Here is a 24,068-nt window from a genome sequence, read left to right on the forward strand (position 1 = left end):
TGTGCCCCGAGCTGATTGCCTGGAGCCGTATTGAGAACAGTAAATCAGCATCAACAATGGAACTCCCCATCAGGGTCTGCTTTTACCCCTTCACAATCCCCTTACGTTTTTCCTTTCCAATGAGGCCAATAGACAAATAGTTTCTTCAAGTCATCTCCTTCACAACATGTATGTCTTCTGACTACTGACTCTCTCACCAGTGGCGTAACAAAAATTCAGGGTGCCCCCTTGTAAAGTGAGGTCAGGGAGCCCTATTACCCATTCCATAATTGCCTTGCCGCTTCTTAGGGCCACATGTATTCAGCATTTTTTAGGGCAGAAACAGCCGATTGGTCCGTTTGCAACCACAAAAATGCTTCTACATATGTATGAAACACAAATTGCAATTCAGTAACAATTACCGATTCGCAATTTGTGTTTACGATTTAGTATTTGGAAGGGGCGTGTTTAAGGCGTCCCTTCAAAATACCGAACCTGAATGGGATGTATGAATGTTTTGTGACCGAATTATGGTTGCAAAACATTCATATTTTACAGACTCCTTGTAGGAGGTGGTAACCCATTCGCAAATTGGAATGAGTCCCCAGAGGGCCCCTTTCCCTTTGAGAATGGAAAAAAATATATTTTTAAGAGCAGACTGTGGTCCCAGAGACCACTACCTAGTCTTAAACTGCAATGTTTCATTTTTTCTTTTTAAATGCATCCCATTTTCCTTAACTGGGATGAATTTACCAAAAACAAGACTGCTTTATTTAAAAGTACTCACAGTCATGGTGGTCTGCTGACCTCAGCAGTCCACCATCCCTGTGATGGCCTTGATTCTTAATGGGTCGCAAACTGCAACCGAACTCATTAATATGCATGAGGGATGTCTATTTGTGACCCATTAGGAATCGCTATCATACATTAGGTATAGTGATTACATAATTGTGATTTGCATAAAATCGCAATTAGGTAATCGCTATTTGAAATAATTATACATGTGGCCCACAGTGTTTTATTTGTTTGCAGCTGCCCAGCCGGGGGGGGGGGGGGGGGGGGAGGACCTTTGAGATGAACGATGTGCCCCGCCCCCTTACCCCCACCCCCGGACCTCTGGGGCTGTGCAGGTCTCCCACATAGAACGGTTCTTACCTCATAACAGATAGTTCGTACTCAGCATTCCACTGGCTGCAGACAACGTTCCCTATAACTCGATCAATCACAGACATTGTTCAAGGATGCATCTGACTGCAGTTATTCCCTCCACTCTCCCACACTGGATACACGATTAGCTGGAGGACAACCACTAACTGACCAATACCACACCTTGCATCATCCAGGGCTGCTGCTGTTGCATCTCAGGGTCACATCAGACTGGTGCATTAGCTGAAACATGTCCTGTGACTCCCCATTTACCCTATGCACTTATACGTTTCCATCGAATCTTATTATTCTTCGCTCATTTTATTCACAAAGACTCGTTGTTTTCGGGAATACCAGCTAAAACGAATGAACTCTCTAATTTTGGAGCATTATAAATTAACAATATACATGATTGAAACAACCTTAGAAACGCCCAATCTTTTGACATGTTTCTTTGTAAGTTCAAGAAAGGGCCACAGACATTTTGTTTTCTATAACTGCCAACCAAAAAAAGGTGTACAGCTCACTCCTCGCACTTGAACATGGCGGCAGAGAGGCCACTCAGTCATCAATAGATTATTATATAGAATTCATTGGGTCTGGCTTACTGTATCTACTGGTGAATCAGGTCTGGCGCTACACAAGTTTCATTTCCAGCGCCGGCTGTGACGGATTAATCCTCTTGGCCACAGTTTGCGCAGTCCTCGCATTAAATCATAATTGCCATCTTTATTTGATGAACTGCTCACTTTGCTTCTTATCTTTAAAAATGTATAAGAATTACAGGCCGGGCAGCGCCGTGGTGAGCAGAGACCTTCCCTCTCGCCTTGGCAGTTAAGTTTCAGTTGAAGGAAAAGGACGCCACGTCCCCGGCCTGAATTGAGTGTTTGATTAATGGGCGGTTTTTCGTGTGTGCACTGCTTTATATTTTTGTCTCTGAAAAGGATTTAGCGATAAGATTTGTTGCTTACGGTTTCCGTTTGATTGGCTTCACTGCATCGTGTCAACAAAAGAAAAGGTTTGAATACCTGTAGGGGAGATAGTTTAAAAAAAGTGAATTCAAAAGAAAAATGGTCTAGCTTTTTATATATGCAGGACCGGTGTTACTTAAAGTTCATTGTTGCATCAGAGATCTATGCCTGTTAAATATCACTGAAACATTTGAACTTTTTATTTTTCCCGAATTACCTCATTTACCATCATTACTTTATCTGGTGCAAAGTGATCACATTTAAGTTTTTTACAATAAGAGATTGAAAGACTAGCTTACGTAATGCAATTTCGCAAGTCGAATTTATCTGCACCACTCAGCTAGAAGCTCAGATTAGATACCACCTACAAATACCACTTACGTGTGTTCTACAATTAAAATGAGGGATGGGGCAGTCATATTTGGGGACCGCACTTATTTGACCTCATCAGATGTTGACAACGAGCAAGAGAGAGTAAAACACTCAATGCAGAAAGAAAGAGAACAAGCATTGAAAATGCAATAGGTCTCGCAATAGAAGAGTTTGAAATTTTTCGTTTTGCAAATGGATGAGTGGCGTTGCGTGGATGAGTGGCGTTGCGTGGGTGAGTGGCGTTGCGTGGGTGAGTGGCGTTGCGTGGGTGAGTGGCGTTGCGTGGCTGAGTGGCGTTGCGTGGCTGAGTGGCGTTGCGTGGCTGAGTGGCGTTGCGTGGCTGAATGGCGTTGCGTGGCTGAATGGCGTTGCGTGGATGAGTGGCGTTGCGTGGCTGAGTGGCGTTGCGTGGCTGAGTGGCGTTGCGTGGCTGAGTGGCGTTGCGTGGCTGAGTGGCGTTGCGTGGCTGAGTGGCGTTGCGTGGGTGAGTGGCGTTGCGTGGGTGAGTGGCGTTGCGTGGGTGAGTGGCGTTGCGTGTGTGTGTGGCGTTGCATGTGTGAGTGGCGTTGCATGTGTGAGTGGCGTTGCATGTGTGAGTGGCGTTGCATGTGTGAGTGGCGTTGCGTGTGTGAGTGGCGTTGCGTGTGTGAGTGGCGTTGCGTGTGTGAGTGGCGTTGCGTGTGAGTGGCGTTGCGTGGCTGAGTGGCGTTGCGTGGCTGAATGGCGTTGCGTGGGTGAGTGGCGTTGCGTGGGTGAGTGGCGTTGCGTGGCTGAGTGGCGTTGCGTGGCTGAGTGGCGTTGCGTGGCTGAGTGGCGTCGCGTGGCTGAGTGGCATTGCGTGGCTGAATGGCGTTGCGTGGATGAGTGGCGTTGCTTGGGTGAGTGGCGTTGCGTGGCTGAGTGGCGTTGCGTGGCTGAGTGGCGTTGCGTGGCTGAGTGGCGTTGCGTGGCTGAGTGGCGTTGCGTGGGTGAGTGGCGTTGTGTGGGTGAGTGGCGTTGCGTGGGTGAGTGGCGTTGCGTGGGTGAGTGGCGTTGCGTGGGTGAGTGGCGTTGCGTGGGTGAGTGGCGTTGCGTTGTTAAGTGGCGTTGCGTTGTTGAGTGGCGTTGCGTGTGTGAGTGGCGTTGCGTGTGTGAGTGGCGTTGCATGTGTGAGTGGCGTTGCATGTGTGTGTGGCGTTGCATGTGTGTGTGGCGTTGCATGTGTGTGTGGCGTTGCATGTGTGTGTGGCGTTGCGTGTGTGAGTGGCGTTGCGTGTGTGAGTGGCGTTGCGTGTGTGAGTGGCGTTGCGTGTGTGAGTGGTGTTGCGTGTGTGAGTGGCGTTGCGTGTGAGTGGCGTTGCGTGTGTGAGTGGCGTTGTGTGTGAGTGGCGTTGCGTGTGTGAGTGGCGTTGCGTGGCTGAGTGGCGTTGCGTGGGTGAGTGGCGTTGCGTGGGTGAGTGGCGTTGCGTGGGTGAGTGGCGTTGCGTGGGTGAGTGGCGTTGCGTTGTTGAGTGGCGTTGCGTTGTTGAGTGGCGTTGCGTGTGTGAGTGGCGTTGCGTGTGTGAGTGGCGTTGCATGTGTGAGTGGCGTTGCATGTGTGAGTGGCGTTGCATGTGTGTGTGGCGTTGCATGTGTGTGTGGCGTTGCATGTGTGTGTGGCGTTGCATGTGTGTGTGGCGTTGCATGTGTGTGTGGCGTTGCGTGTGTGAGTGGCGTTGCGTGTGTGAGTGGCGTTGCGTGTGTGAGTGGCGTTGCATGTGTGAGTGGCATTGTGTGTGTGAGTGGCGTTGCGTGTGTGAGTGGCGTTGTGTGTGAGTGGCGTTGCGTGGCTGAGTGGCGTTGCGTGGCTGAGTGGCGTTGCGTGGGTGAGTGGCGTTGCGTGGGTGAGTGGCATTGCGTGGGTGAGTGGCGTTGCGTGGGTGAGTGGCGTTGCGTTGTTGAGTGGCGTTGCGTTGTTGAGTGGCGTTGCGTGTGTGAGTGGCGTTGCGTGTGTGAGTGGCGTTGCGTGTGTGAGTGGCGTTGCATGTGTGAGTGGCGTTGCATGTGTGAGTGGCGTTGCATGTGTGAGTGGCATGGATGTGTGTGTGGCGTTGCATGTGTGTGTGGCGTTGCATGTGTGTGTGGCGTTGCATGTGTGTGTGGCGTTGCATGTGTGTGTGGCGTTGCGTGTGTGTGTGGCGTTGCGTGTGTGAGTGGCATTGCGTGTGTGAGTGGCGTTGCGTGTGTGAGTGGCGTTGCGTGTGTGAGTGGCGTTGCGTGGGTGAGTGGCGTTGCGTGGGTGAGTGGCGTTGCGTGGGTGAGTGGCGTTGCGTGGGTGAGTGGCGTTGCGTGGGTGAGTGAATGGTTAGCTGTTGCTTATGCGACGTATAGCACTTAATACTAAAGTAGGCAGACCTTAGCCTTTGTGAGAATAATAGCAAAATAAAAATAAAAACCAGATCAAGTCAAGGACGCAAACGGCACCATGCTATTGTTTATTTACTCAGATGATTTGCATAAAAATGTAACTTGTGAGCACGTTTCTCTAACTCTCCAATAATCCCATTACAACACTTTGCACAAATGAGATTGGGACTCATCCTTCCGCAGTCGAGAAAAATGTGCAACGCTGTGTTGTAGTTAATTTTTTTAATTAACAAAATGCAAATAATGTGGAGAGATTTCAAGTGATTCAGGAATGGGCGCCCGTGTAAAGAGAAAGTACGGCTGGCCTGGGCGGTGATGGTGACCAATTAATGGCACTTAAGACAACTTAACGAAAATTTCTGGAAAGGTAGAGAAGAATTGAAAACTTTAACAAGCAGTGAGACATACAGCTTATATTTTGGATGCACTCTGTTAAAACGCAGCAAATTATTTGAAAAGCGCAGTAAACATAGCGCAGCAACATGTACATGTTGATACAGTCTTATGTCCGGTAAAATATCAACATTAACCTTGCCTCATGTGTGGCTGATAGAGACGCCGTCGGGCATGTGGAATTTCTTTGGCAGCGGAGACCTACATGATAAATTAAAGTATCCGATCCACTACTGAGCATAATGCCGAATGAAGCAAGCATCGCGTAAAAGTATTGTGAGCACGTTTCTCTAACTCTCCAATAATCCCATTACAACACTTTGCACAAATGAGATTGGGACTCATCCTTCCGAAGTCGAGAAAAATGTGCAACGCTGTGTTGTAGTTAATTTTTTTAATTAACAAAATGAAAATAATGTGGAGAGATTTCAAGTGATTCAGGAATGGGCGCCCGTGTAAAGAGAAAGTACGGCCGGCCTGGGCAGTGATAGGGGAGGAGGGAGGAGAAATGCGAGTCACGGCAGCAGCAGCCTTTGATGTGCCTGCCGGCTGGCCGTGAATAATTAGGGGGTGAGAAATGCGCTCGGAGGGCTGCCTTTGATGTGGTAATGCGAGGCAGGCAGGCAGGCGGCTGGTGGCATTGTGCACGCGCTTTTTAGGGCTTGCGCAAGCGCAATGACCTAAAAAGCACATGCACTTGAAGGAATCGCCAGTGGAATCGCCAGTGGTGGTTAACCTCTGTTTAAGCCACAATAGAGCTTCGCCAGCTATGCGCTGAAGCGCATCAGCAGGCGAGCCCTAATAAAAAAGACAGGAAAATGGACACAAAGGTATAAAGCAGAAACCTAAAACGGGGCGAGAAAGGGCAGTGAGTGACATTCGTCAAATTGCTAAATCAGACTGCAAAAGCAAAAAGGGATTTTTTTATATACGAAAGGCATTCACATTGGTATTTTAGTGAACCTTCTGCCACATGCATCAGCAATGCCATTTGTGATTCCTTATTAGCGAAAAATAAGGATTCGCTAATAAAGAATGGCAAAAGCCCATGCATATAGGAATCGCAAAAAAAATAGCGATTCCTACAAATTCCTTAATTGCGACTCACAAGGGCATGTATGCGTGTCACATGTAACTTTGAAAAATGCACTTTAATGCATTTTCAAAGTTTTTGCATATTACCAACCTTTTTTATTTTTTGGTAATTTGCAACCCCTGATAGCGAAATCACTATTTTAAATTGCTTCTAGCATTGCATTTAACAAAACACAATTTGCGATTCCTCAAATGCAAATGCAATTTGCGATTTTTGCATTTGGGATGATGCATCCCAAATGCAAGAAATACTGGTCGCAAAGGGTCAGATCTGAGAATCTGCCCATTTGCAACCAGTTTTTAGTTTGGTGCATGGGGCACCAAACGAAAACCGAGTCTGTATTTTTGCGACTCCAAATATCGAATTGCTATTTGGGATCTCTTAATACTGATTCAGTATTTGCATGTATGAAGCATTCACAAATAGTGAGTAGTCATAGAATGGGGCTTTTTGCATGCAATTTACCACCAACTTTACCACCAACTTTAATCAGGTGTAACCAATATAAACAGCCCCAAAATACATCAGGCCTTTTCCCAATGGCGGCTTTGTATGTAGTGGCAAGGGAATTAGGATTTTGGCTGGTATGCAGAGGAGGAGGAGACAGGAGTTGATTTCAGGTTAGGATAACACTTTCTGAACAGACAGAGGAGACCTATGAAAAATAAAGATTTGTAGTTAGACCATTTTAGATCTAGTTGCTGTTTGACAACCACTTCTAGAACAAGCAACAGAAAGAAGTAATGCAGTCCCACCACATGCCCAAGTATTCCGTTCCCTAGAACTTTTAGCTTCCTGAAGTTCACAGGGAGATCAGTAGCAGAGGAAATTCAGAACGTTCTGTATACTGTTTTTAATACATTTTTGGATGTTATGTTGTTAAAGATAAGTATATATTTTTCTTAGCTCACAAAATGACTTACAACAGACTACACTTTTTTTTTATTGTATTGTACATTTCCCCCTTGTTATAGATTGTGAAACTCACTGCAATGTGCCCAATATCAGCAAATGAGTTCTTATACCACAATCGTAAAAATAGCCACCCACTCAATATGTAGGTTGCGTGTGATGTCTCTTGTGATATGACAGACCTTGTAGTCCATTTTCCAGGTAGGACACATGACTCTTTCATGTTCTGATGCACTGGTATTTATAATCATGTCACTAGATGTGAATTTGGAGGTGGCTATTCTCTTGGTAAGTAGGTTTAAAATGCAACATACAAGTATACTGATTTAAAAAAGGGTGTTTGTTAACCCCTTCCATGCTGGTGACGAACCCCAGCCGTCACGCTCCACGGTGCTCGTGTGCTGATGACGGCTGGGGTTCGTCACGGCCCCGCCCTGTTCGTGCGGCTGCCGCACACGGGGGGAATTGCGGCCGCACGGAAGGGGTTAAAGTTTTTGTGTGACAAATTAGGTTGTTTGTTGAGGTAGAGGTGAGCCCTTCTCAAGCAACAGCCACGATCCTTGTCAGAGTGAACCACACAAGTCACATAAATCTATGATAGATTGGCACAAAAGTAGTTGGGCTCAACTTAGAGACAATGGGTAAAGTATTTATGCAGCACACAAATAGTAAAAAACGGAAAACACAACACAAGACATATCCCACACTAATTTAAAAAATAGAGTAAAATCTAATAAATTATATAAACTGATGGAAATCAAACAGGAGAACCGGAGATAAGCAATTTCAAAGATTTAGGTGTGCAAAACGCCTACAAGCACAAAGTGCTTCTCACGGTCTTCTGGTCATGCTAGACCAGGGGAAAGTCACAAGTACATGCTGATGGTGATGGAGTGCCGGAAGGATACAGGGACTAGGGGCCAGATGTAGGAGCCGAAATACCGGTCGGTAACGGCCGATTTCCGCCGTTACCGACCGGTATTCAAGATTTGGTATGTAGGGGCATTCTTTTTACAGAATCGGTAAATTTACCGATTCGGTAAATTTACCGATTCTGTAAAATACCGAATCGGTATTTTTACCGATTCGGTAAATCTCAGATGTAGGTGGGACTCTTCTGAGTCCCAAAGGCCCTACAAATTCGGTATTTTAACACCCAATCCAATTGGGTATTAAAATACCGAATTCAGGTGTGCATGCACATGTGTGCATGCACACCTAGCCATGTGACAGACAGACATGCCCTTAGGGCATGTCTGTGTGCCACATGGCGCACATGCCTATTTGTGGGGTGCCAGAGGGTGTCAAAGTGACACCCCCTGCACCCTTGCAGAATTAGGTATTTACCGATTCGGTAATTACCGAATCAGTATTTCCCATTGATTCCTATGGGCTTCACAGCCCATAAGAATCAATGGGAAATACCGATTCGGTATTTACCGAATCGGTAAATACCTAATTTTAACGATTCTGTATTTCCAGATCCGGAAATAACTACATCTCCCCCCTTCATATTTACCGACTCTTAAATACCGAATCGGTAAAATTCGGTATTTAAGAGTCGGTAAATATGAATTACCTACATCTGGCCCATAGTTATCCCAACTGAAAGAGTTACCTTCTCAAAGTTCAGCACACAGAGTTCAGTTTGCGGTGGAGTAGGCTGAGAGGATGGTCGTCGCTGAAGCGGGAAGATCTTATCAGGCATCGCAGAGAGTCGTTGCTGGAGCTTCGCATTGCTGATCACCGTGGGCTATCACTGCTGCAGCACGACGTGCAATCTCACGTTGCCGGGCGTTAATGTCAGTCATCACAGGCAGTCACTGTAGCATGAAGAGTCGGGTCCATCAGTGCTCCATGTTGAAAGTTGTCGCAGACAACAAGATCTTGGCATGAATGGACCTGTTTGCAGGATAGCTGGAGTAATAAAAGGCTAGTGTGTAGTTCTTTGTGTTTGTGCTAAGGCAGCTCTTTCAAAATGCAAATATGGTAGGTGACATCTCCACCCCTTTCATTAGGCCGGGATGGGCCATCCTGCCTACACCCTTCTCCCTTTGTCATACTGTCTGGGAGAAATAAAGAAAGGTCAACTGCCAACTACACCTAGTCATGTAACCTAAGATACATGTTGCAGGCAGCAAATAGTTAGCAAAAGAAACTGTCAAATTTCTAAAAGTGGCATTTGCCTTATTGTGACATAAATTCTAATTTCTTAGATACCAAACACAATATTTTTACCTCCAAACAAAAGTCATCTCTTATTAAATGTAATAAGGTAACCCAATGTTATCATATGGGAGAGGTAGACCGTGCAATAGTGATAAATGAATTTAAAAGTTTTACGAATTTAAGAGTTTTTCACCAGCAGGACATGTAAAATGCAAAAGCACATGTCACACTTTTTAAATACAATGCACCTGTCCTAAAGGTTATTTTGGGACTATCCTAGGAGTGACTTATGTGTATTAAAAAGGAAGGTTTAGGCCTGACAAATGGTTTATCTTGCAAGGTCGAAATGGCAGTTTAAAACTGCACACAGGCCTTAGACATATTTAAATAGACTATTTAAGTGGGTGAATCAAGAAGTGCTAAAGGCTCGCTAATGGCATTTAATTTACAGGCCATGGGTACATGTAGTACCACTTTCATAGCGACTAATACATATAATAAGTTTATAAAGTGGGTGTAAGCTGATTTGACCTTGTTTAAAGGAGAGCGCACAAGCAGTTTAACACTGGTTAGTAGTGGTAAATTGCAGAGTCCCAAATGCCACCAACAAAGATGAGTACAGAAAGAGGAGAGGTGAAGGCAAGAAGTTTGATAGTGACCCTGTAGAGAGAGCCAAGTCCAACACAATGCTTATGCTTTACAGAGATGGATAATGAACCCATAATCTCAATCCTGCCAACAGAAGTGAGCGTGGATGCAATTCAGTGCATACTCTCAGTGCTTGAACTCACATTTGGCATTCTGAAAGGATGAATAACATGTTTTAATAAAAGTGGCGGAGCACTGCAGTATAGTACAGACATATGTTGCAAAATAGCTACATGAGTTATGCTACATTACCTATTAATAAGGAAGGGTTTACCCAATTTACAGATTGATCTAGAATTAGAATCTGACAATGACGATCTACTACCCCAAGATGCCTCTCGTGCTGGTGTGAACATAACAAACAACATTACTTTTCAGGTAAGCAAAAGTAAAACTTATGAAAGGAAATACAAGGCAACATTGTTGCTGTTACAACAAAATAACTGGGCTGTTCCTAGGGAGGATTAGTGTGCAGGTCACAGGGGTGTGGAGGTGCCATGGAGGTTCAGTGGGAACCTAACAAGGGGTATCCATTTTGTTGGATATACTGGCCTCACACACCTTTGCAGGTGTCATGCTTCATCATAGGCAATGCTCCTCGTTGGGCAGGCGGTGCAATCCCCAACGGGCAACACCTCAAAGAGGGGCTCTTTAGCGGAGATCTTTTAATCCAACTGCCTATAGGTGAAGTGCGGGTGAGGGGCCAGGGTATTGTAGACGGAGTGGTGAGTTAAAATGAAGCAAAGAGTACTAGAAACAACTTTATTCGGGTGGTCCCTTGCGTCAATTAAAATCAGCAGCTAGTCCGGGCTTGTTGGAAAATAATGTTTCCTCGCTCGAGACTAGACTAGAAGGTGTAGAAGGTGGTCGACATGTTTCTCGCTAAAGTACATTGACACGCGATTCATCAGGACCTATCAAATCAAATTGTCAGTCTACAAAAAATGAACTATATCAGTATCATTTTAACCATTACGGATTATGAATTGGAGTACCTGTGTTACAGTGTTCCTTGCCTAATGGTCAAGTTTTACGTGTAACAACAGTACCCGGTGTGTCGTCCATCGAGAGTGAAGCCTCTGAAGTTAAGGTTCAATGCTCTCGTGTCCGTACTGGTTGATCTACCCCTCTCCGCCGGGACCGGATAGACTTTGTTGCTGTGCCATAAATCAAAATGTACTTTTTATTAAGGTTTAAGACAAATATATTAAGCTTTTTGTCTTACTCAAAAAGATAAGAAAGTGTTCATTTAGTTTGTTTCTTTTTCAAACAAATATTTCTCAAACTACATAACCAAAACAATCTTGTTGGCAGTGAAAAGTCCCTCACATGTTGATGGGTGTGCACCCCTGCTCTGAGTGCCCCAGGTGCAACTATCTCTGGTGCTGATTATTGTTGTCATAGGTGAACACGGATCATGCATGTGAACTATGAAATGCGCTTGTCTTACAGATTGTGGTCTTGTTGGATTGAGAGGGGAGCCCAAAGCACTACCCTCATCGTGATGAATGGCTACTGGCTTTGCAGGAGTTATGTAGCAGAAGGGTAGTGGTGGCAGCATACCGTGCAGTGATCAGTAAAAGTGAACAGCCCTTTTTTCCTGTGTCACTGAAGTGAGGCCTAGTGGCCCACTCATGTAAAGTCCACTGCTCTGTGCTTAACTCACCCTTAGCATACATCATGTTAGTTTGTAGCGCTGTGCAGATCGCTTGTGTAGCATGCTTGAAGGTGCGTGGGTGCTGTGTGTATGCGTGTGTACTTGTAAATAGTACAACACGTGGAAGATTCTGGGTTTCACTTTGGGAGATCTAGAACTAACTGGAGGACTGTGAGGATGTGGAGTAATCCCCCAGACATATATTGTGGTTTGCTGCATTCCTGTGAGTAGGGTATGACTCACACTGGAGAATGGAGAGCCAGGCTCTTCAGTACCCTTCAAAGGGTGCTCTTTGATTCAGGGAGAAGTCACTAAAAAAGGGCCTGGGTACATTTCAGGAAGGATATAAGCTGAGGAGAGAATCATAAACAGTAGTGGTATAATAGTAGGGGCAACCCTTTGATGCACATATTATTGTGACTGACATCGAGGTGTGAACCTCTGTGGATTCCCACTGCCTGTGTTGTTGAGCAATCAGATTTAAAGTTTCCCTTGCTGTGGAAGACTGCTTTCTGAATGAATAGCCGGAGAAAGGAGTGATCACTTCAAAAGGAAGCAGACCCCAATCTAAAACGTCAAAGACGCAGACCCTAAATCCCATTTTGTGTCTCTAAATGGATGATAAGAAGGGTAGCTTGGGGCCCCCAAACTTGTTAACTCTCAAGCAGCCATTCAGGCTGTATGTTGAGGAGGAGAAGTGCTGCAAGACTTCTGTATGTGACAGGGCTGGGGCTAAGGCCTGCCAGTCTCCCAGCTCGGTGGGAGGAAATCCCTCCTGGAGACTCTGGTAGGTTAATTCCAGTAGGAGAGCATAAGACAGAACACATGGCGAAGGGCCTGGGGGTACTTGTCCTGACAGATAGCACTTTGGGCATTGGACCACTTTTGACTTTTGGAAGAGTTAGAGTGAGACTCTTGGGACTTTGACTACTTGCGTGGATTAACCTGAATGTCATCTTTAGTAGACCTGCCTATCAGGCACTAGAGCCCCCAACATCAGGGGACTGTGTGTACTGTTTGTATTGGTCCTATGCCATATTTTGCTTTGTGTTCATATACATCTAATCCTTTTTCATACAGGCAAGTTTTGACTGAACAATCATGTATTGCTGCTATTAAACATATTTTGAGTTGTGAGCCTGTGCTCAACTCTGGCATCTACCTAACCCAGCTTCCCCCAAGAAGCCTTGAACTGCTTGACCAAAGCTACTATTGAGAATGAAGTGCTGAAGGGGTACTAGGCCCAGTTGCTCAGTTCCCACTGTATGTTGGGCCGTGGAACATCAGAAGTAAAAGGCCTCAAACCCACGGTTGTGAATAATAGTTCCTGCCCTCTGTACGGGGTTCTGACAAGTAGTAATGAAAACATTTAATTAATACTTTTCTTTCCTTCTACTGGCACTTCCTTTTTAGTGCTAGGAGCTGGAGGTGTGGTTGACCCATCAGTGCCTGATGTTTGACTGCCTGAGCACAGTAGTGGCTGACAGGGAACGGGGTGGAGGGGTAAGGGGTTGGTGGGGGGGACAAAGTACAACAACAACAAAAACACTTATCTCCTCACAGCCTCCGTGACTGTTTCTCCACCGTTGTGTCTCCTTCTCCTACGAGTCCCAGAACAGAAGCAGGAAGCACACAGGCTCCCCAAAGCCAATCACAACACTGCGATGCAGCGTAGTGATTGGTCTGAGTGCCGTGGTTCAGTGCTCAGACAGGCAGTGGGAGCCTGGGCATGTTCCTCACCAGGCTGTGTTTTACAGCCTGGTGAGGAACATACAAAGTGTGCATGAATGTTTGGCCAGCCAAGAGGACCGGCCAAACCGTCATACATACTTGGAGTGTGCAAATAACTCCTCCCCTGTGCCAGCAGCCTCGCCCGCACTAAGCCAGCCCTGAATCTACAAAAAATAAAATGATAATAATAACATTATTATAATTTTATTTTTCCTGCTCTGAGACAGTGGGGTGATGCTCCTCCACCTTAGCGGAGGAGCCGCACCTGCCTGTGCACCACACATTTCTGACAACAGTGACAGAGAGTATATTAACCCCTTCGGCGCTCATGACGGAGGGGTCCTGTCATGAGCGTCGGTTGGGCTGTGCGCATGACGGAACCGCTCCATCAAGGCCCACCCGCTCAATAGAACCTTCAGCACAGTGGGAAAATTGACGCCGCGCTGAAGGGGTGAAGGCTTAAATCCCCTTCAGTATCCCAAGCAGCAATATCACATATTGCAGAGAATTGGCTTGTTTGAATATTTTCAAATGGATTTGTGACTTGCACAAGCCCCATTGTCATATCCCTGTTGTAGTGCTCCATCTCCACTTTCATGTTCACCGTGTACCTAGATAAAGTGGCAATAGCATGTGCCAGGTGTTTCACCAACCTGCTTGAAGCCATCTTGGAGAGACATGTGCTGATGATGATGCCTGCACCTCTGATGGGTATTTTCTTGCTGAAAAACTGTATGTATTGTGGCTACAGCCTCAGTTAGGTTATCAAATATGTCATTCTATGGTGTCTTTGATCTTTTCCTAACCATCTATCACACATGACATATTTTGATTCATGGCCACTGTCTTTTGTCAGATTTGATGTTTTTATTTTGTAAGTGCTGCATTGACAACATTGAGGCATCTAACCACCAAACAATGCCGATGTTTCACCACCATCTGCAGGTGCTGGAAGCCCAGAATTTCCTCATCTAGAAGAACTGCAACAACACTGGTGAACGATCCAATGCGTGAGGTAGTGCCTCACAGAAGGGTATGGTGTGTCCCTCAGGGAGATGTGGCAGTGGAGAGGTGGAATGGGTTGTGTTGGTTTGCCTATGGCACCAGTGACTTCCTTCATGTCTGATGGACTGTCTTGCAGTCCTACATGTTGGGACCTCTTCACCTCTCTGCATTGGAACATCTGTGATATATACACATGTATATAACCATGGTGAACTTTAAAGCAAATTGTATTTTTAAGTTATATACTTTATATAAGAAAAATCTTTATTACTGCATAAACTTTAAAAGTATTTTGTTAGACTTTTCTTAAGTTTATTACGTTCTCATATAAGCCGAATTGAGTAGGAGATTAACACTGAAATGTGCAAACTACAGCTCCCATAATCCGTTAGGAAGTTTAAAGTAAGCATTTCTATGGGTTGTTTAATAAATGCTAATCATTTAAATCTGAAATTGTATTATAAATACACACTTAAAAATTAGTATTGCCCTTTTAATATGGACCATTAAATGGGTTAGCCCCACAATACTCTCAAAGTGCAAAGTTGATTCTATGAAATCTTCAAGAAGTGTTGATTGTGGCTATGTTGAAGGTCCCCTGTCTTTTCTACGTGCCTCAGATAGACAAGTTGTAACCTTCTCCTTTGTCCTAGGGTGCAGATTATACCACCATTTTGTGGTCTCCTCAATGGTATACTGATTCACACCAACAGAATTCATCTTTTCCAGTAAGCCCTTCCAAATCTTTTTTATGTGGTAGTCGGGAACATTAAATTAGCTTTTGCGAAAAGCTCATCATTTTGTGCCACACTGTCCTCCGTGAGGATTTCCAGCTCCTTCTCACTATATGTAAGTTTTATTTCCTATTTTCCACCATCCTTCTCTGACTCCTCAGTGGGCCTGACATTAGAAAGAAATGAGGCAAAAAAACAAAAAACTTCACACTTGACTCAGGATAAAAGCACTGCTTTACTCGAGGTTACAGAAGCCTGCAAACAACATGTGTTAAATCATTTCGTCATTGTGATTTCATCAAACACTAACTCAATGTGATTTTCTCAATCTGTGATTCCAAAATACTGATTCACCGTTTACTGATTTGTTATTATAGAATTGGAAAATTGCGAATGAGAAGCTAAGGAATCGCTAATTGACAACTGTCAAAGTCAGACATAACAAATTTGGTTACCATCGCAATTGTGATTTAGTATTTCAAAGCTTTGTGCACATCGTCCCTAGTTACCTAATATAGTATTGGTACATTGGTGTGCATAAGTCAGTCAGTCAGTCAGTCAGTCAAATCACTTTATTCGGTTAAATAAAACCATAAAAGTACAGAACATACAAATATAGACCCCTACAAAATACATTTAGCCCGAGTATTTCATAAAATTCTTATTATAATACAGAAATATACACTACTGGATTAAAAACATAAATATATATAAAAAAGATCTGATAAAAAACAATCAATTGCGTCGGTTCCTTATTCTCACAGCTGCTACAAAAAAACTTGCGATATAGAAATTTCGCAAGGCTCATTTAAGAGTTGGAGGTACATTAGAGCCAGCTTAACCTGAGTAAATTCTTTTCTCTTAAAAACTGAAAATAAAAACATATTTCTGATTTCATTATAGTGTTCACAGAACATGGTGAAATGCATGGGCTCTTGAGATGAAAAATTGTCACAGGTGCAAGGCCCTAGCTCATTTTGTTTACACCACCCTTGTGAAGTACCTAGAAAGAAGTGTATAAGATTAAACCGAAACCTAGTTAAAAGTAAACAATGGAATGGCCTATTTACAATTTCCAGATATGGTTCCATCATAGGTACAGTTTTTAAAAGGTAATGTACTCTAACGGACGGTTTTCTTAACTCCAACTCTTCTCGCTCACTTGACCACATATTCAGGAGCTGTGTTCTTACCTGCACCAGATCTGCACTCACAATCTTATCCGGGTGGTCAAAAAGATCTTGGCAGCCCACATCGGCTAATAGATTCTTAATATAATACAGCCAAGTGATTTTGTTTGCTCTATCCAGAGAGATACAATCCCTTATAATTCTATGGTTTAGGTCAAGTTGTAAATTAAGCCACGTTTTTAACCAGCAAATTACTGGGGCTAACTTCAGTTTATCCATTATATAGCTCATCCCTAATTCTTGATGTACAGCAAAAGTTGGAGTGGGTTGGGGGACCGACAATGGATTGCGGAGAAACTTGTTCTCCACTCTCTGTAAACCCTCCATCGGCCTCTAACCCCAAATGGATGAGCCATACATAGCTATTGCTATACACTTGGATTTGTATATATTTAAAATAGCCTCTACCAGTTTTGCCCCTAGCCGCTGTGCAAAGCCATTTACTGCCGCAATTGATCTAGTCATAGCATTGATCTTGACCTTATGTTGTGCGGCCCAGGTCCCTCTTTCATCAAACAAAACCCCTAAATATGTAAACACGGGCACCCAGGTTAATTCTATGCCATCACAATAAAAGGTTCTAAGGTTGCCCTTTTTTTCCTGCCTAAGGTCATTACATGGGATTTAGCAGTGTTTACCCTAAGGTCCAAAGAATTCATGTAAAGCCCAAAAGCATCTAAAAGCTTCTGTAAGCCGACCGATGTGGTGCTAGTAAAACAGCGGTGTCGGCGTACAGAAGTACTGGGCAACAATCATGACCTATTAGTGGAACATCCAGACTAGCCAAATCTAAAACTTTGCCTAAATTATTAATATAAAGGGTAAAAAGCAGTGGGGCTAAAATACAGCCTTGCCTTACTCCCCGGCCTGACTTAAAGTGCCTAGTGCAATTGCCTTCTTGATCAATCCTTATCCTAGCTGTAAGATCCTGATGCAAATCTGCTAGGAAGGAGACCAAGCTGGATTCCATCCCCATCTCCATTAAAATTTGCCACAATTTTGACCTATTGACCAGGTCAAAAGCTGACGATAGATCCATAAATGCCAGCTGTAATTACCCTTCTTTAGCTAGAGTATATTTCCCTGCTAATAAGAATAGGTTAAGACACTGATCTTGAGTCCCCTTGCCACTTCTAAAACCATAATGGATGTTGGCCACAACATGGTTTTCGTCTAGCCAATCCATTAATTTACCCAAAATCACTATCCATAAAATGTTAACTACCGAATCAATTAGGGAGATGGGTCTATAGCATTTAGGGTCCCCTCTCTGGCCTTTTCTAAAAATGGGGACAATAATAGACGAAGACCACGAAGAAGGGAAACCTAGTCTGGCACAAACATTAAAAAAATTGGTCAGAATTGTGGACCAGAATGAGGGATACAACTTGTACAAGTCTGACGGGACTTCATCAGGGCCTGGAGCCTTATTACTCGTCATATTTTCTGATGGCCAGTTCTACATTCTCCTCACAAAATGTCAAGAGAGTGGCAGCCCCTCTAGTAGCATGTACAATCTCTTGTTCCACGCATTCAGGTGTCTCATAAATGCCCTCAAAATGGGCAAGCCATTGTCCCTCTGTAATATTACATTCGATTGGAGTGTTATCTACACCCGAGAAGATAGGCTTGTTTACAATGGCTCAGAATCTACTGCTATCTTTGAGAACTTCCACCGAGGCTATAGCTTACCAGGCCTCTTTTTTAATTTCAGTTTTCCTGGTATAAAGTGCAGACTTAAACACCTTTCTGAGTGCTCCTATTCGGTTTTTGTCTTGGGGGGACCTTTTTAATGCAATCATCAAGTTGCGGTGTGCGCTGGAGCAATTACTATCGAACCACCTCTCTCCCATGAATTGGCCTGGTCTAACAGAGCAGGTCAGGTCCGTAGCTACCTGAGCGCAAATACTTTCAAAGGCCCCCAAAACTGCTGAACCCTCATTCGCCCCATCCAGGAATATTTCCATCTTGTCTTCTACCTTTGTGGCTAGTTCTTGAAAAAAATAATCAGGTAATACTTTTGCCCATTTTACCCGCCTGCCTTGGTCTGTGGGTTTCAAACTAAGTTCCTCTCTCTGTATACCTGTGTTCCTTTTCAAACCACAGCTTCTGTCTAGTTTGAGGATAACTGGATTGTGGTCACTATGGTAAGACCATCTAGTGTTATAAGATACAACCTTCGATAAAAGGGATAAAGACATACACATAAAATCGATAACGGTGTTACATCCTCTGGCTGTAAAAGTAGGAGTCCTTTCTGATAAAACAGTATCACTTGGTTCATGGAGGTCCAGTTCTGCTAGGAGGTCGTCCAGACAACCCCCAGAACGTGTATGCTCAAAATGTAACGGGGCATACCTTGCTAAACCAATGGGATCATTACCCCCCTGGCAGTTCTGGTTGCAAAGATGAATATTAAAATCTCCCATGATAATAATCGGGTGATAAGTGGTTTGACTCTCACGATAATGTTCTAAAAACACTCTCAAATTAAATAAATGTTCATTTTCCATACAACAATCTGCTGAATTATAAACATTAACCACCAGCAGTTTGAATGAATTATGGGCCCCATATTCAATTGCTAAGCAGTTAGGGGTCTCTACCATGACCTTTTTATGAGTTCCCATGGGAGTGAGGGAAAACAACAATAAAAGACCACCTTTGGCTCTACCAGAGGGAGAATGCTGGGCAGGCATGCAATAAGATTTAAACCCAAAAAAAAATAAAAAAATTTTTTAAAAAATTAAAAAAAAAATTAAAAAAAAAAAAACAAAAAAAAAGATTTAAACCCATCAACCCAGAAGTCGCCCTCCGTGTCCCAAGTTTCTTGAAAACCCAATATGTCGTAGGTTTTAATCAGCTCTAGCCATCTAGGATCATCCTTTTTAGCTCGTAAACCTGCTATATTCCAGCTTAAGATATTGCAATTCATAGTAGTAGGCACAACTACGCCAAACAAACCTGTTTTCTCTACATTCCCTACAGCCCTTACTGAATTTGGGGGGGGCGATACACATAATTGGTTGTAGGTCACAAACTTCAACACCCTGTGGGCTCTGCAACTCATTAGCTCGTTGAGGACCAGCAATAGATCCCTGGATGGGAATAAAGGTACTAGCCCCCTCCTGACCAGACATGATAGAGATATCATTCTGCACTTCCCCAACAATCACCCCGAGGGGTTCCCCACACCCCTCCTCTTTATGAAAATCCACTCTACCAACACGAAGGTGAAAAATCTCATAGTCGGTCCAAGGTCCTGATAAACAGGCCCTCTGGTCGGGGTTAGGTCCATGGGTAAGTCAATCCAACTGGTCTAGAACACTAAACCTGTTACTAACAGGGAGAGGGGCTGGTATTAAGCTATTGAAGGTGTTGAAGGTGTTATGCCCAGAATTTAAACCGACCAGGGGTGGGGAATTCCTATCTCCCGACGCCCGAGACATCTAGATTTCTTAGGAGGGCAAGAGGTTTTAATTTGCATTTTGTCCAAAGGACAAGTAGACAGTTTAATGGTGCTGGGGCCTGCACTTTAATTTCCCCAGAGCAGAACAACAAAAGAGATATAGCAGAGCTCAAAGTTGCAGCCAGCTCCATAAGCTTGTGTGGCCCCAGGCCCGCCCCTGTTCCTTTTATTTTCTTTGAGCATGAGACAAACATCATGCTTCTGCAGCTCCAGAACACTCACAGCACTGGCATGTAAGAGGCTGCCTTATCTGCCTCTTGGCCCCTTGCTCTGACTTGAACTCTATGACCCCTGCGTTTTAATCTCTGCTCCACTCTTGGGCCTCATACGGCCCCAAGAGCAGTGCTTTCCCTTTTCATGCACCTCGTGCACCCCTTCTTTGCACTTTGCCTTTCCTGTACACTTTATGTTTCACCCGGTGCCTAAACCTGCTAACACCTCCCTCTCTGACAGCCCGGACCTGCTCCCCTTGGCCTCTCGTATTCTTAGTCATTCAGGGCTTACATTAAAGCTCATAAATTTCTCCATGAGGCTTTCATGCAGGCCTAAGGCCACCCCCATTTCTGTCCTTGCACTAGGCCTCTCATCTCACTTTGTGCATACACCAGGGGCATTTTGAACACACTGCCAGAGCAACTACAGCAGCTGTGGAGTTCTTGATGGGCCTCTTTAATCTGCAGGTCTGCACACAAAGGCCCATAATGGATTTGAAAGGGGTGGGTGGATGAGTGATAGGGTGGATGAATAGATGCATGGATGAATGAGTGAAAGTGTGGATGGATAGATGCATGTATGAATGAGTGAAAGGCTGGATGGATAGGTGCATGGATGAATGGGTGGAGTGAAAGGGTGGATGGATACATTCATGAATGAATGAGTGAAATGATGGATATAAGGAAGGTTGCGAGAAAGAATGGATGGGCAAGCGTGAAATGATGGATGGCTGAGTGGATGGATGGGGTGAAAGTGGATGGATGAGTGAAAGGATGGATGGCTGAATGAAAGGGGGATTAATGGGTGAGAGAGTAGATGAATGGATGGATGGCTGAGTGGGTGGGTGGATGAATTGGTGGGTGGGTAGTTGAGTGTAAAGGTGGATGGAGGGATTAGTGAAAGGGTGGATGGAGGGATTAGTGAAAGGGTGGATGGATATATGAGCGAAATGGAAGATGGATGGGGTAAAAGGGTGGATGGATGAGCTAAAGCATAATTGGAGGAAGTGAAAGGGTGGAAGGATATACGAGTGAAAAGGAGAATGGATGTATGAGCAAAAGGATGGATGGAGGGATGAGTGAAAGGGTGGATGAATATGAGCGAAAAGGAGGATGTGTGGGGTGAAAGGATGGATGGATGAGCAAAAGGATGGATGAGTGAAAGGAAGGCGGGATGGATGAGTTTGATAGATAGGTTTGGAGAGGGAAGGATAGGTATGAACAGGGGCTTCTTGAACACCCCACTTTAGCAGCTACTGTAGAGGTGGAGCTCTTGATGGGCCTCTTCTGTCTGCAGCTCGACAGACAAAGGCTCATAATTAATGTGAAAGGGTGGGTGTGAGTGAAAGGATGGATGAATGTGTGGGTGAAAGGATGAGTGAGTGTAAGTGTTGCTGGCTAAATGCATGGATGAATGAGTGACAGGGATGGTTGAGTGACGGGGATAGTGGATGGACAAAGGCTGTTATAATGAAGGAAAAGGTGAATGGATGGATGGGTTACAGGGTGTATGGATTAGGGAGCGAAAGGATGGATGAGTGTAAAGGATAAATGGATGAGTGGAAGGATGGATTGATGGATTGGTAGATGGGTGGGTGAATGGATGAGTGAAAGGGTGGATGGATGAGTGAAATGATGGATGGATAAGTGAAAGGATGGATGGATAGATGGATGGAGGGAAAGGGTGGCTGTATGGATGAGCGAAAGGATGGACAGATGGCTGAAATGGTTAGGTTTGGAGATGGATGGGTAGGTTTGGATATTGATGAGCGGATGGACTGACAAATCAACAGATGGACGGACATATTGGTGAAAGGCTAATGGATGAAAGAATGAATGGATGACCATGTAAAGATGAAATGCTAGATATCCGTGGGTGAAAGGATGAATCGATGGATGCTTAGATGGAAGAGACAGAGCAATTCTGGAGAGGACTCCAGTGACTTTTTTCACTTGCTTGGTGGCATAAGAGCTTTGGATCAAAGTGGGGGGTATTTCAATTTTCTGGTTACTCACTTGGCCTGCACTATGCTCCTTTCTCTACCTGGGGATTATCAGGTAGGTGTGGTGCTGTTCGCCAGCACGTTCTTACTAGACAGCCAGTATTTGGTCTCATAAAGGCCTCTTTGCCATAGAAATTTCTGTTACTGAACAAAACTACTTTGTAAAAGAGCAGAATGTTGTCACACACAATCAAGCCAGCCGATAGATAGGATGAGAAAGCATTTAAATAAAAACAAAAAGTCTTGCTTAACTCAGATTGAATTAGGGGCTCAAATGTTAAAGAAAGTCACAAAAGTGCACCCAGGATATATGTCCCTATATTAAAGCAGATTTATGTTTTTCATGAATTCACTTGAATTTCCTTAAGTAGGCCAGGAAACCGTAATTCTAGAAAATATTTGTGAATTGCATTTTAGCATGAGCAAAGATGAATGTGCCCCAGTGGAAATCTGAGTGTTTACAAGTTCACATTTCCTCGAACCACATTTTTCCCAGCCCTGGAAGAAACTTTACTTCTGCCGTTGTCTGGGGTAGTACATTTCCAACCTTTCTCAGTATGGGAAAAGATTAGAGAAAAGCTAGTGAAAACTCCCAAAAGTCAAATCCTTTTATAGTATTAGCCTGACATTAACCAGAGAGGCTACTATCAGAGCTCTTCTATATTGAGATGGCTTCCATTATTTTACGGCGCACTATGTGGCACCAAAGGAACAAGTGGATTTTGTTACAGGACAAGTAGATTTATGAAGCTACTTGTCCCTTGGACAAGTACATATTTCATTAAATTCCACACCCCTGCCGACCTTCTGGTTTGGGGTGGACCATCTTTCCCACTGTGTGCATAAGTATTAATCCTGCAGAGGGAGATAATGATCCAGTTAATATAAGTGGCATTGTGAGGGCAAAAAGGAAGACAAGATTCATAATGAACAAAATGTCAGAGTGAACTGATGCCTATGCAGAGCTATAAATTAAAGTGTGGTCTCCAGAGCTGTGACCATTGAGTTCCACGATATCTATTACAGCCCACACCTTTAAATCACAGTTCTTGCAGTCTGCTATAAAACTCATTCCAGGACATCATTGTGCTTTTATTCTTATGATGGAATGGTTAAGGCAACATAATGCCAGCTCCATGTGGCAAGGGAACATTTTTATGCTTCCCAGTCCGACCAAACCTAAACCAAGTACATGCAATATACAGAATAGTTCGGCACAGGGATGGTCATGATTTAAATCCATAATCCACACAAAATGCGGATTAAGGCAAAATGCCTAATTTCTCCTCCACTGAGAACAAGCATTGACATAGCCAATAGGTCTCGCCTTTGGGACCTTATAAGTGTTAAGCTATGCAACAGCTGATGTTGTTGCACCAAGGATATTATGCTGGATAACTAAACACTGATAAGGTCCCAAAGGTGAGACCTATTGGCTATGCCAATGCTTGTTTAGCGATGTTGTGCAGCATGGATAAAGAGGAACCCCCCCATAAAAAAAGAAAAGATGTTATTATGCAGTCGCAGCAGCTGTGTACTTTTGGAGGTAAAAGCACAACACATGAACGCACCTACAGCGTGCTTGTGACGTTTTTTTATTTTCTTATTTACTGATCCAAGTTGTACTGGTAAATAAAGAAAAATAAAGCAGTGCCATACCTTTTTTTTTTAAGGCGGGTGAAGGGAAATAACTAAAGCAGGGCTCAGAAGCAACACGGAGAGTACTGGTGCAGAAAGATCACAGAGGATGGGGTCAGAAGTAACACAGATGGCGGCTGGACAAGAAGGTCGAGAGAGAGCAATGTGGAGCACATTGAGAACAGAAGCACACAGGAGAAAGAGAGCAAAGTCAAACGGGTGGAAGCACACAGGAAAAAAGCAATGCGTGGAAGGTGAAGCACACAAGGGCAAGCACAACACTGAGGGAGTGGGGGAGCAACATCGAGTGCGGTGGAGTGGCGATGGATAAAGAGGAACCCCCCCATTAAAAAAAAAG

The 24,068-nt window shown here is 44.2% G+C and overlaps 1 protein-coding gene across 1 annotated transcript in view; it reads right to left on the bottom strand.

Moving 5' to 3' along the window:
- Positions 1–24,068, bottom strand: part of LRRC2 (leucine rich repeat containing 2) — an 878,803-nt gene that overhangs the window by 154,155 nt on the left and 700,580 nt on the right. The gene's annotated exons all lie outside the window — the stretch shown is intronic.

Source organism: Lissotriton helveticus, chromosome 2_1 (genome assembly GCF_964261635.1).
Source record: "Lissotriton helveticus chromosome 2_1, aLisHel1.1, whole genome shotgun sequence".
Taxonomy (NCBI): domain Eukaryota; kingdom Metazoa; phylum Chordata; class Amphibia; order Caudata; family Salamandridae; genus Lissotriton; species Lissotriton helveticus.